Raw genomic sequence first — 13,711 nt, 5'->3', positions numbered from 1 at the left:
AAAAAAAAAAAAGAAAAGAAAAAAAAAAGAAAATGAAATAGAAGGGAGATTCGTGAATGAGAAAGAGTTCAAGAGATAGATAGAGAAACGGATAGATAAAAGAAATGGTAGCAGCTGGGGTTTTGTCCCGCGGACATACTTGAAAGAGTGGCCGAGACAAAGGATATCGGTGATCCAATAGAGTCCTTCTGCTCACCAATCTGTACGATGTAACTGCATTGTGTCTCGTGAAATCAACAAGATTATCCTTTGACGGAACTGAGCCATCTGTGCGGCAGTGGTCGACAAAGTCCGACTGTATATAGTATCTTATGCCGATATCAAGGAGCTTTCGGGCAAGATACTACGGATTTATCGTCGCGAACGAACGTGATAGGATGAACATTAGCAAGATTACACGCGAGACCCGTCGGAATAACCTACCTGACAAAGTAACACCTGCCCACCACTTTCTAACTGTTTCCCCATAAACCGATACAAGTCTTCTATATAAATCGATACACCGATTTATTATTTCTTTATCGCGAATAAAATAGCCGTAATTTTGTAAAACGAACGAGACGTTTATGTTCTTACCTTCTTAAATACGTAAATAAGATTGTTTTATTAAATTCTTAGAATGAGAGAGAAAATTTGCCAACCGACCTATATAATTTCATGGAAAACAGCTGTACGGCGCCTCGTAGTCGTAAAAAAAGTCTTTCTATTCTGGTGCACGTTCCAAGCACCTGCATAAAATTCTAGAAGAGAAATATGTATGCTTAAAGGGTCATCGACAGTAATTCTCTTTCTTACGATATAATAACTTACAGTCTCAACTATTTTTACAAATTAAAAATCTAACATAAAAAGGATATATAGAAAAAGTTACATCAAAATGTTACGTCAAAAGAGATGGGTATTACATATATACGACGATCCAGTTCTTTCGATAGAAAAAGAAAATTATGAAACAATAATAAAAATGAACACATTTTCGAGTATCTAATCAATTACATTCAGTTGATCCCATCAATCAGCATGCTGTAACTTTATGGAAAATACTTAGATTACGACGTGAAAGTTTTTTTATGCCCTGTGTTCGTCTCTTTTAAGAGACATCTTTGGAAAGAATGATCTTTAAGGTTACAGTTAAGAAAGCTGTTCCAAGTAAGGGAATAAAAGATGTTATGTCGTTAAATTTTCACGGATTACGAACGCACGTTTCCCTCTTTTCTCTTTCCTTCAAAAATATAAGAGAATTATTAACGAGTGTATGGCGGAGATTGCAATTTCGTTAGTTCCTCGTAATCTCGCCTAACCGACATTTCAAGCTTTATACGAGCGAGAATTACTGACCCACCAAAGGGATGGAACCCTACAATCGGGACAAATGATAGGTTTACGGTAACACTTTCGCGTGCTAAATTACGATTCCAGTTTCTAGTTTCCAGTACCCAAGAGAGAAGCCTTCCATGATACGTGTAAAGTTAACTTTGGTATAACATAAGAACCCGAAATTACATTCAAACTCTAGTAGATAACGAAATCTTAGTATTTTTCTTTGCGAATGATCTCGCAAAGAAACATGTATATGTAAAAACATATTTTCTAATTCGATTATATATTTCAAGAAAATTCTTATTCGACTTAAATTCATTTTATCTATCTTTCTCTCTCTCTCTCTCGTATCAATCAGTAACTCACTTAATATCAGTAATAACATTTAAATCTAGTCTCACTGACTTCAAGGAGGAGAATCTCCCTGTTGGAGATAAGTATACATCTGTCGGTGATATGTAATAGCCTCGATAGGAGGAAGGGTCCTGTTACATGTGTCCGTCATATGCAATAACACGCGATAACGCAAGATAAAGCGAGATAACGAAAGATAAAGTAAAGTTTATAGCTGCGAACTGTCACCGAATTGTAATACAATTTATAGGATCGTATTATTTAAACCATACTAGATTATCGTTCATTTTCGTTTTCACGTTTGGAACGATGAATTAATAAAAAAGATGAATGATAAAGTAAATTTAAAAGGACGTTTCTTATCTTTCCAAGAATTATTATTACCTGGTTCAGGATGCACCACCGATTCTGCACTCCGGTGTGTCTCGTACAAATAAACTCGATTGTCTTCTCTTCTTCGTTCTTGCGTACTAGCTCAACGTGGCACACTACACTGAAATCAGAATAAGAAGAGAGACTATGAAGATTACGAATACGGTGTCGTAACGAGAAAGAGCAGTAAAATGTGTAATTATAAGTGAAGGAGCTCGTGGTACACGATGCACCTAAAACACTCCTCCTTTTCCTTTTCCTCCCCCGCCTACCACCTTCCGTTCTCGAGTACTTTAGATATAAAGGCAATCTCGTTGTCAACGGGGAGCTTGTATTACGCGTGCTATAACGTTCGCCGGTACTATGTTCTTCTATTCGTCGTCTACGTAAGCGGTGATGTAAGTTAATATAGTCGACGATTTTCTCTATGTTGATGTTGTATAGGGATCTAGGTGGGTTGCCATTGAACGTTCTAACGAGTTACGAACGCACCAATGAATGAGATCTATTGAGGATACAAAAAGTGAATGCAAGTCGGAACGACGTAGTCGCTCACTTAAACTTTTCTAAGCCGTGCTTTAAAATGACGAGTAGTCCCCCAATATAATATCTAAACGCTTTTCTTTCTCTCTTCTCTTCTCTTCTCTTCTCTTCTCTTCTCTTCTCTTCTCTTCTCTTCTCTTCTCTTCTCTTCTCTTCTCTACTCTACTCTACTCTTCTTTCCTCTTTTGGTAAACTTTGATAAAATGGTTTCATTTCTTTTGGAAATAACGTTCGCTCGATAAAAAGATAGAAGAAGGAGTTTTTATTTCGTTAAAATGTGTAACATCGTTGATATGAAAAATAAATTTGTTGACATTTTGTGTAAGTGGGAGAGAAAGGATGGAATACGGGTATGACCTATTTATCGGAAAAATAGCCCGTTTCGTCGACGCTTAAAAGATAATAAAACAGAATGTGGACAATGGCCAGTGGTATGGTATCACACCATTTACGAACGAACGCGAGCGAGCCACGCGATTAAACTCAAACGCACCGTATAAACACACGCGACGCGGCCAATCGCATTCGTACAGTAACGGTATACATTGAAGTTATTACAGGAAGCAAGAATGATCGTCCCATCCTGTCTATATAACTATCCTCTAGGTACGGATAGTTAACCGTATAGTGGGGATGGTTCATTTTCGTTCCGACTGTTGGATTAACTTTTTCGATAAATATTTTCAATCTAATCAACTTTTCCAATAGTATCAAGCATATATATATTCGTTACTCGATACAATAATGTAATATGTAAAATCATTTCGTAGATTCTTATCCGATAGAAAAAAAAAAAGAAAACAGGTTGAAGTAGTATTTCAAAAAATGTACGCAAGTCGATGGTTTCGTTAACGCTCATACCAAAATAAACGTTTACGCTCGGTTCGGCTACAATTTGCCGCTCTTTAGCCTGATCCAGTGTATAGAGATGGCAAGATAACGACACCTCTGCTCGCTATTCGTTGGCACATCGCCAAAGCGAATTGTTACGGCATCCCGGCAAAAGCTATGCTGCTTTCTAGCACGCTACGAGTTTGCAACCGCGTGATCGAGTTGTCGTCAATTTCCCGACAAATTTCGCTTCTGCTTTCTCTACCCAAACATATATATATATACACACGTAATGTGCATGTATTATTGTTGTATGAACGCATGGACGCGTTTATAAAATATATGAAAATATGTTTACAAGTATTACATGTTCCAACTATTACATTAACGAATGTTCCAAGTGAATATAGAAACAAATTTTGTAAATTCATTTCGAGAAGATAATTATTAATACATATCAAAAGGGGGAAACTTTGACTTCGATTCACCATGACTTTGACTTTTCAAGCTGCTCCAAATTGAATAACCGTGAGAAAACGGCTTGCAATCGGTATAATAGGATTATCAACAGCGGGTCTTCGAAATGTTATTCGACTCGATTAGTTAAGGATTAGAGCTTATAATCCTGCGACGTCTCCAATGGCCTAACGAAAGGGAAGATCAGCACGTAGCGGTCTTCGTAGATCAATCATGATATTTATATATATACATATATATACTATATGTGTGGGTGAATAGATGCATAAGTAGTTCGTAAAACAAGAAAAAATTGTAAAGGAGATTTTTTAAATAATCATAGTTTTCATATTATTTGATCACATTTCTCCTATAAACATAATATTGTAAATAATACAAAATTATAATGAATTTTCGTATGTAAAAAGAAAAAAGGGGGGGTCGTAAATAAAATGATTAAAATGTAATCGTAAAGAAATTAGGGATAATACCGATTAATCCAATTCACTTTTGTAACAATGTACATATCAAAGGCGTGTCCCATGAGAGACACGTTTAACGCGACCCTTAGAGGCTCGTTACCAGCACAGTACTACCGGTAGAGAATCGGTATTGGGAACCCCCACCTTGGATTCCCCCTACCACATTTAACCATTGTACCGACTGTAATGCACGTTCCCTTTACCCCGTAGCATTCGCTAAGAGATAAGGATACTAGATGGGACATAGAGACAGAAACGCACGCCTAATCGCACATAGGAACAATGGACTCGCATCGTCATCACAGCGTGCGACTATTGCAGAAATTGCTGTGGCAAGCGGGGCCGATTGAAGATTCGATAACGATTCGGGGATGTGAGGAGAGAGTGGATGAGGGTGAACGAGGGTGAACGAACTATCCTTCCCTGGCTTCCTGACGTCTCAAGCATCGACGCGCGCTAATTAGGCGACTGGATGGTACTCCAGGACGAAAAGCGGCATTAACGAGTCTCATCGATCCACCACCAACGACGTTCACTTTCTATTTCTTTCTCTATCTCTCGTCATTCAAAAGATTTTGGCTGGAACCAACCCACTTCGAATAATTCAACTTTCGATAATCAGAATGACTCATAAAAAAGAAAACTATCGTTAACGATTGAATCCGATTGGAAAATGAAGAGATAATAAAAGTAACGAAAAAAAATGTGTGTGAAAATCTGTCAATGGAGATATCGATGAAAGTAACTTGATTGAATATTTTTCTTTTTTCAAATATAATATTTCCATCGTTTTATATAATTACTTTGGGTTATTATATTGTATATTATCGTGTAGGATATACATGGGTGGATAATTATTTTCAACGTAGTCTTCATTATTTTGTTAACGATTTTGAACGTCGAATAGAAACCATACACTTTGCGCCGAATCTCTTCTGGGGCAAGTTAGCCTTTTAGAAAGGGCAAACGACACCCCTGTTGGTAGTAATAATAATTGTCGCACGGCGAAAGGGGTGGCCGGCCTGCTCGACTGTTTGGATATCCAGCTTGCCGTTATTAATGGGGAACGAAACAATTTCGTAACGCAACCCGGCTTATTATAATCCTCGCTTTATATATATATATATATATATATCTTCGCGCCATTTCATCCCCCTTTGCCTCTCCTACGATAAACACGCACCCATTGGCATTGTATATCTTTTTCTCACCCTCCCTCTCCTCGTGTATCTGCCTTTCATTCAGTTCCACCTTTGTTTCTTTCTCTTTCTATGATGTTTCCCTTTTATTTTATACGTCACGGATATAACTACTTGTACGATAACATTCACCCTTTAATACTAAGGATTATTACAGCTTGTTTGTCTTGCAAATCGATGGGTCATCTTCCTGGGAAAGCTAAGTCCCCCCTTTTATTCTTTTTTTTTCTCATTATATTTTTACAATACTTTTTTTTTAATATAGCCACATGTTAATATAGCATGTATATCTTTGTTTTTTTTCTCTTCTTACAAAAGATTTCTTTTAAATAATAGAAAAAAAAGATAGCTACGCGAAAGATATTTATTAGCCGATGTTAAAATATATAGAAATATTCGTTGAACGGAAAACATAAATGCACCCTTCGCGAACGATGATTTTCATTTATCGTATTCGAGCAAGAAGAGAAAGAGAGGAAAGCTCTTGATGCTTGCAACTTCGTTCAATGTACCGAAGCCAGGGGGAGGAAAGGGAATCATTAATTATAGATATTAAAGGTTGCCGCGGGCGGATGCGTCTGTTTTCCATCTCTCTCTCTCTCTTTCTCTCTCTCTCTTTCTCTCTCTCTCTCTCTCGCTCTCTCTTTTCATGCTCACAGAAAATTAGTTCGGTCCAAATGACAGAGGTTCTTTTCCGAATCAACGAACTGATAAATGTGGCTTCCTAGTGCAGAAAGTACGCTCAAAAATGTATTCATCCCATTAATTTAATTAACTCTAGGTCTAACCTGATATCGACTTAAATTTTCTAACGGAAAATAAGTGGAATTCGTCGATTCGTCGATAGGTTAAAGGAGTCACATGCAATCTGCTTTTGATATTCACGTTGATATTCTTCTCTATCACTATTACTCGTCATTTTATTCTCCTTCGATTACGTTGTCCGTTCGGATTGATTAATCGATCAAACTATTCAAAAGATATTATTACCTTATCCTCGACCTTGATTCTATTTAACAGAGAGTTATTTAATCCTACGTGACTTTATCGAAAATCGACGCGGAAATGTATTTTCGATGAAAAAGTAAGGAGAATTAATTATTACAAAGGTTCACATTTGTCTCGTAGTATAATAATGTGAGATATCAGAAAATAGAGAATTTTGTTTGATTAACTCGCAAAGATGTCCGCAGTTAGTTTGAGGAAGCTTCAGAACAATATAATCGATATCTTCGCCAAACTTCCTTCAGATTGTTTACGGAGTATACATAAAGGTCAGATTAGAATTGGAAAGTAGACCGGGTCGAAGAGAGTAGGAAGCCGATATAAGGCAAGCCGAGGTGTGCCGGTTAGCTGAATCCGCGAAGAACTTGCTACAAGATTTGAGAACTACTCGATTGAGGTTGCTGAGAAATTCGTAAGACGCAGACTATACGATTTCGTTTAACATAATAGAGATAACAACATCGATGAAAAACATTCGTTCCAAATTTGGATGGTTATTGGTAAATCAATAAATGAAAATATATAGGAAAAATGATGAAGGAAAGCGAAAAAGTCATCGTCGTGGATCGAACCTTGGCTTAGCCAGGGCTTGGTTTAGCAAGGGCCGAGTTTCGAGCTACCACCATTGGTAGAAGCTGCTCGATTATACGGAAGGCCTCGAGGGAAACGAGAAGAGGTAGAGACCGATCTAAAGCTGTACATTTTCCAAACGTATCCCGAACACCCTGGTTCCAACGTCGAATCCCACGGGATAAAACGAAGTCTCTGCTGCGGCCGCTGCTCTCTCTTTCTCTCACTCACTCTCTCAGACCCTGCTTTTCGAGCAACCGGTACACGTACGTGCGGCCAGCGGCAAGTGGTTCCTCCCGGTTGCGGGAAGAACAGTAGACCAGGCCGATGGCGTCGACCTTTGTACCTTAGAAGCAACACATCCAAGTAACAGTAGCAGCACACCTTGGCAAGTCCTTTCGCGCGTAACGCTAGACACCCCTAACATTCACGAACAAACGCCCGGGGCTCGCTGCTTCCTGAATACTTTATTTGGCCGCCACCACCGTCGCCTTCCAACCACTCCTTCTTTTTCTTCTTCCTTTTCTTTTTCTACTTTCGTCTTACCACCTTCTGATCTTTCCTTCTACACTTTTCTCTCTTTCTCTTTCTCTTTCTCTTTCTTTGTCTGTCTCATTTTCCCTCCAACGAGTTTCCACAACCTTTGATGCCCCTTTTCTCTCTCCTTTTCCTCTCCTTTTCCTTTCCTTTTTCTCATTTCACCCAACGCCGTGCTTTTCTCGTTACACTCGTACGTACACATCTCACCTGTTGTCCTCCTTCCGTTCCTGCCTTCTATCCTTCTTTTTAACAGACACTACGTCTCTCTTCATTCCTTAAACATGGAAATGCCGTTCCACCTTTCGATGACGTCGTACTATTTTTTTTTTATCCCTTCGTCTTTTCTTATCCACAGCAATACTAAATGTTCGTTCCGTCTCCCTTCTTCTTTTTTTTTTTTCTTTCTTTTATACAAAGACGAGAAAGAAACATAGCTTCCTTTTATTCCGCGTTCTTCTTTCTTACTCGTTTACTAGCCGTTTTTCTTTCTTTATCTCCCTCTCTCTCTTTCTCTCTTTCCATGACATCTCCGAACCCCTAAAAGCTCGATGTTTCATCCTTCTTTTATCCAACATATAAAACCCCGGCAACCTTCTTCGACGTTCCTTCTCCACCTACAAACTTTTCTGCCTACCTTATCCACCTACCCTTCTTTAATCGTACGAATTTATCTCCGTTAGGACGTACCAGAAAGAATTCTATACCGTTTCCATCTATCCTTCGCACCTTTCCAAGCTTTCCAACCTAGTCGTAAATAACGCACGCACTAATGTAAGCGTATTTCCTTTCTTAGAGAAATGTCGAGCTAACTATCGATCCTCCTTCTTCTTCTCCTTGTCCTACCACTCATCTCGTGATAATCTTCTTAGCTTTTACAACCACCACGATTCACTTTAATTATTCGCGAGATAAATCGAGCCTTCGCGAAAAAGAATTCCAACTCATTTCTATTTTCTTTCTTTCTTTCAATTCCTCTCTCTCTCTCTCTCTCTCTTTTTTTTTTCTTCTTCTTCTATTACTCTTTCTCTAGCCCGCTTTATTTCGGAACTTTCGAAAACTCCCCGCTGGGAGTTCTCGTAACCATCGGTGGATGAACGTGCCGTGCCGTTAAACGTTTCCGTTTATATACGAACTTTCACGAGGAAAAAGACTCCACGTCATTATCTCCCTTTTTCCTTTACCTTCTTTTTCGTTTGACTTTCTTTCCAATTTTTCCTTTACACCCGCATACGTTACTTACGTACGTTGAAATAAAGTAAAAATTTGCAAATTTTTCCCCCATAAAAACTACGATATACACCTCCCGCTTTGAGAAACATAATAGTATTGAAATATATTGTATTGAAATTTTTCCGAAAAACTCTCGTTCGTTACGATTTATAATAATTTGTTGAACCTAAATGGATATTTCAATAATAATAATAATAATATGTTGAGTGTAGTTCTAGTATCAATTACTAGGGCTAGAAAGGACTAGAAACCGTACGGAAATACTTTAACGAGAGGACCGATCGTCCCTCGTGGCCGAACGTCCGAAATATCGATTATGCGAAAGCGTGGCCCTGGAGCAGAGGCTATTTGTATGCGCGGAGTACCACAGGATTAGAGAGTCTTGGGTAAGGTAGGTGTAGATACTAGATGGAATGTTAGACCGCAGAGAGAGAGAGAGAAAGAGAGAGACTTGGACAACGATAGCGAAATCGTCTTACCAATGAAAATTATCGAAAAACCGGATATATTCTATCGGATGTTTCTAGTCCTTATCAAAAATACAAAACAGCAAAGGTTTTTTTGTCAAAGGAATAATTTCTATATGAAAAAAAAAAGTAATAATACATATAATAAATTTTGTTTGACCAATTTTTTCTCATAAATATCCTGATTCTCTTTGAATTTACATAGCAATTGGAAACTTTTGACAGGCAGTATAATATATTCTTATTCTTCCGTACAAATGTAAAAGATAAATACATATATTTATACGCGCACACATCGAGAATCTAAAATTTGAATATATCATGGTGAGATATTGTTATTTCTCAACGAATCGTTGTAATTTCGTTAGCCGAACGAAGCATCGAAAGTGCTCCGTGGAAAACGTGAGAGCTTGCAAGCTTGTACAGGACGAAATGAGATTACGTAGGATGCATATCGTCCCCCTTTGGCTTAGCCACTGGAGTTCTTCGTTAATTTTGCATGAACCTTTCGTGGGACAATGCCGAGGTGATAGATAGATAGAGAAAGAGAGAGAAAGAGAGAGAAAGAGAGAGAGAGAGAGAGTATGGCGCGAAACGCGTACATTTCCGGAACCTAAATCCTCGACAAGGACGATCGGTGATTTCATAGGGAATTAATCGAACGGTGGGGGGTAAATTCGTGTGCGCTGGTATTAAAGGATTTCCCAACGGTTGCTGATAATTCGATTGTACTCCCTACTTCTCTCTACACGTATACAACAACGCCTATTCGACGATGCTATTTCGAACGAAACGCCTGTACGAAATGAATCACATCGGTGTTAGGATTCTACTCTATGGTTACTGGAGCACGGGGAAAACAATAAACCCCGTCGAAGATTTTGAAATATGACGTAGGAAAGTTAATAACTTGGATTTCTCTATCTGCGCTATAACATTCTCATTCCCAAATTTTCCCACGAAATGAGAGAATCAAATCTCGAGGAATAACTTTCTTATCGAATTTTCTCCATTAATTTAATAAACATCTGAAGAATCTCATCTATCTATTTATTTACGAAGTAAGAAAAATGAATCGAACTGACGTAAAAGGTTCTATTGACTTTTAGTTCTTTTTTTTTTTTTTAATTTATTTCCATCTATCATCGATGTCAAATATTATCGTATCAGAAATGATATAAAAGTACAGTGAAATAAAGAAAAATAAAGATAAAATTTACATTCGTTTCATCTATCATTTCGATTTCTTCATTTTGACCAGGAAAACGGCAACTTCGTTTCCGTTGATTCATTAAGTCGATTAAACGAACCGAATATTCGAGAGAAACCTAGTTTCAATGGAACATGAAAATTTTCTCCGCTATAACTTTTGATACAGATTTTACTCAGAGAGTCGTAATGTAAAGCAATCCGAAGAAAGTCGAACGAGCAACTAAATCTTGCGGATTAAACTTGCCGAGGAGGGTGGGAGGGGGAGAGAGAGGGAGATAGGTAGATGGGTAGGGGAACTGATAAAACCGCTTACACGTTCTACACCGACCAAACTTACCCTTTCATTTCCGATCATAGAACAATCGATAATCGTTAAGTAATACTCATACTGTATTCCATTATAACATACCACGCCGAATACTTTGGTTATTAATACGAATTCTTACAAATTATTCGCTAACGAATCACTTTTTTTCATCTCACACGAGCTAAAAGATTATAATATTTATTAATTAACGATAACACGCGATATTTAAATTAACTTATTATAATATAATCAAAATATAATATATAAATAAATATATGTAAGGGGGGAAGGAAGAATTACATCTAAATGAAAGGATCACGGTGGTCCTTTCATCTCATTCATCCTTAAATGAATGGAATACTTAAAAGAGAGAAAGAGAGAGAGTATCCTGCAAAGAGGAATCCTTTTCTTTCTTTGGATTGGTCGTCTCTGAGAGGAAATTAATTACCGATCGAAGACGAGCCCCGTTGCTTTGGGAAAAAACCGAATGGAAAAAATCCATTGAAAATGGGATCGGCCATGCGTTCGGGCGTTTTCGTAGAGATAACGAAAGCAAAGCGAACTGGAATATCGCCGAATGTAAAAACGGGGGGTCCCTCTTTATTTTCTTCTATCTCCGTTCGATATTCGAACGTGTCGGTGCGCGATTCCCACGGGATAAGACGATTACCGTCTATTTTTTCAGCTAAATTTATGCCATCAACGAGCAGCCGTCGCCGAGAGCGACAATATTATCGTTACCCTGCTGGAAAAAGCAATTATCGACCTTGCGACTTTCGCGTGGCACTTCCATCTCTCTCACTCTCTCACTCTTACTCTTTCACTCGTACTCCCTCTCTCTTTAACAAAACGAAACGCGACGGAGCACAAAGAGCACGAAATTCATTACGGATTTTCGGCATAATCCAACGAGAAACGACTTAATACCACGACGAGATACCGCCTATCCGAAATGCTTGTGCGAGTTTAAGGACGAATGCGTCCACCATTCTGCGATAAAACCTTTTTATTCCTTCCTAGTTTTTTCTTTCAAGGTATACTGGCGCAAGCAACACGATCGGTCTCCGCGAATATGAGGGAATCTTTTCTCTAATAAAAAATCTTTCAATCTAAAGTTCCACGTTTTTAGAAATAGAAAATAAGAAAATATTCGCGCGTGTTCCTCTTAATAAAAATTATTCTAAGATTAAAAAAAATGCGTCGAGAAGAAATTGTTCTTTCGCGTTAGAACTGATTAAAATAATAATGTTTGCGCGGTGACCGTCTAAAATAAAAGTGGAAAAAATAGAAGAAGCCGTGCCCAAGAGGAATATCCGAAGGCACTCGCGTAATAGGCTTAAGTTATTAAAGGGTAGTGGTAAGAGGAAATATACGGGGTCTCGACAGGTGCGAGAGTACCGCGAATTGTCGTTCTCTTTCAGCCGTATACAACCTGCTAAAGTTATTCTTTATTCAGTGAATTTAGCTTTTAACCTCGCGACGTGTATAAGAACAAATAGAAAAAATAGAAAAAGAGAATGAGAAAGAGAGAGAAAAAGATAGACGCGAATTCTAACAAGCGGTTACCGTCAATTTAATTCTTTGCACTCGAGAGGTTACTCTCGGTCACCGCACGGTTTAACACGATAATTCGAACAATAATTTTGTTCATTTAGATTTTCACGAATGCATTCAACAATATATATATATAAGTGCAAATCAACGATCTTAAATGCATCATTTACATGCATCGTTGAATCATAGTTTGAACTCTACACTCCTAGCAAATATTATTTTTAACGGAGCACAAATACGATGAAGAAATCGGTTCGAAATGAGCTTGATTTTTCGTCGATAAAATGGCCGGTCATTTTATTCGGTCTGTCAACTTTTAACGCGTACAAATAAAGAGACAAAAAAAAAAGAAAAAAAGGGGAAACTTCGGCAATTGATATCGATCGATCGATAATCATTTTTATTATTATTCCCATTTAAAATACAGGTAAGAAAAAAAAGAAAAAAAGAGAACGCGCACGCGCACACGAATTAATATAATGTTATCGGTGCTCGGGAATTCAAATTCGACGAGCGCATTCCAATCGAATGAAATGTAATTCTCGGAGATATAGCAATCAGCGCTAATGGCATTGAATTCGCGCGTTGAGATCGCCGCATGGTGAAATAAAAAGAGTAAATAAAAAACGGGCTTGGAATACGTAAAAATAAAAAGAGACAAAAAAAAATGAAGAGGAAGAGAGAGAGAGAGAGAGAGAGAGAGAGAGAGAGAGGAGAAAGGAAGAAAAAAAATAATAAAAAATAAAATAAAAAAAAAAAAGAAAATAAAAATAGCGCCCATACTATACCGTAACAGAGGATCGATCGAGGCAATCATATTCGACGAACAAACATCTCGATGCGGTTGACCGTTTAATTACTTTTTCACGGTTTTTTACATTCTAGCAAAAAATTACTCGCGGCCGTTCGTCATCGTTTCGAAAACGTATTCGGATAGGTGTGGCTGCTCCCGCAACTGTATGAACAATTTTCCGCGATACCAACGGATTACGTTTTCACGATTCGTCCTTTCACGGAAGCTCCTGAGTTTTCTATAAACCTGCGGTTATCGAACCCTTCTTCCCAAAAAACCTTTCGATTCGTAGCGTAAAGTTAACGTTAATAAAAAAAACAAAACTACGAAGAGACCGCGAAAAAGAATGCAATAATACGTTTATCGAAGCATATTAAAAGACCATTTAAAAGAATAAATAGTAATACACGCGCGTATACGCGGAGTATAAAATAGATAGAAGAGCAATTTGGATTAGGAAAATTAATATTAAGAGT

At 37.9% G+C, this 13,711-nt stretch overlaps 1 protein-coding gene across 4 annotated transcripts in view; it reads right to left on the bottom strand.

Moving 5' to 3' along the window:
• Positions 1 to 13,711, bottom strand: part of LOC106783822 — a 221,227-nt gene that overhangs the window by 163,534 nt on the left and 43,982 nt on the right. For 3 of the 4 annotated variants that reach the window (XM_014742718.1, XM_014742716.1, XM_014742720.1), the window contains exon 3: positions 2,059 to 2,167. The gene's annotated coding sequence lies outside the window, so the exon portion shown is untranslated. Of the gene's footprint in view, positions 1 to 2,058; positions 2,168 to 4,367; positions 4,385 to 13,711 lie in introns of those variants that run through there. The other variant, XM_014742721.1, reaches the window with a different exon arrangement.

Source organism: Polistes canadensis, unplaced genomic scaffold, assembly GCF_001313835.1.
Source record: "Polistes canadensis isolate GaletaPanama2010 unplaced genomic scaffold, ASM131383v1 scaffold_26, whole genome shotgun sequence".
NCBI lineage: Eukaryota > Metazoa > Arthropoda > Insecta > Hymenoptera > Vespidae > Polistes > Polistes canadensis.
Note: the sequence above shows the minus strand (reverse complement) of the source record. Positions and strands in the feature narration are given on the sequence as shown.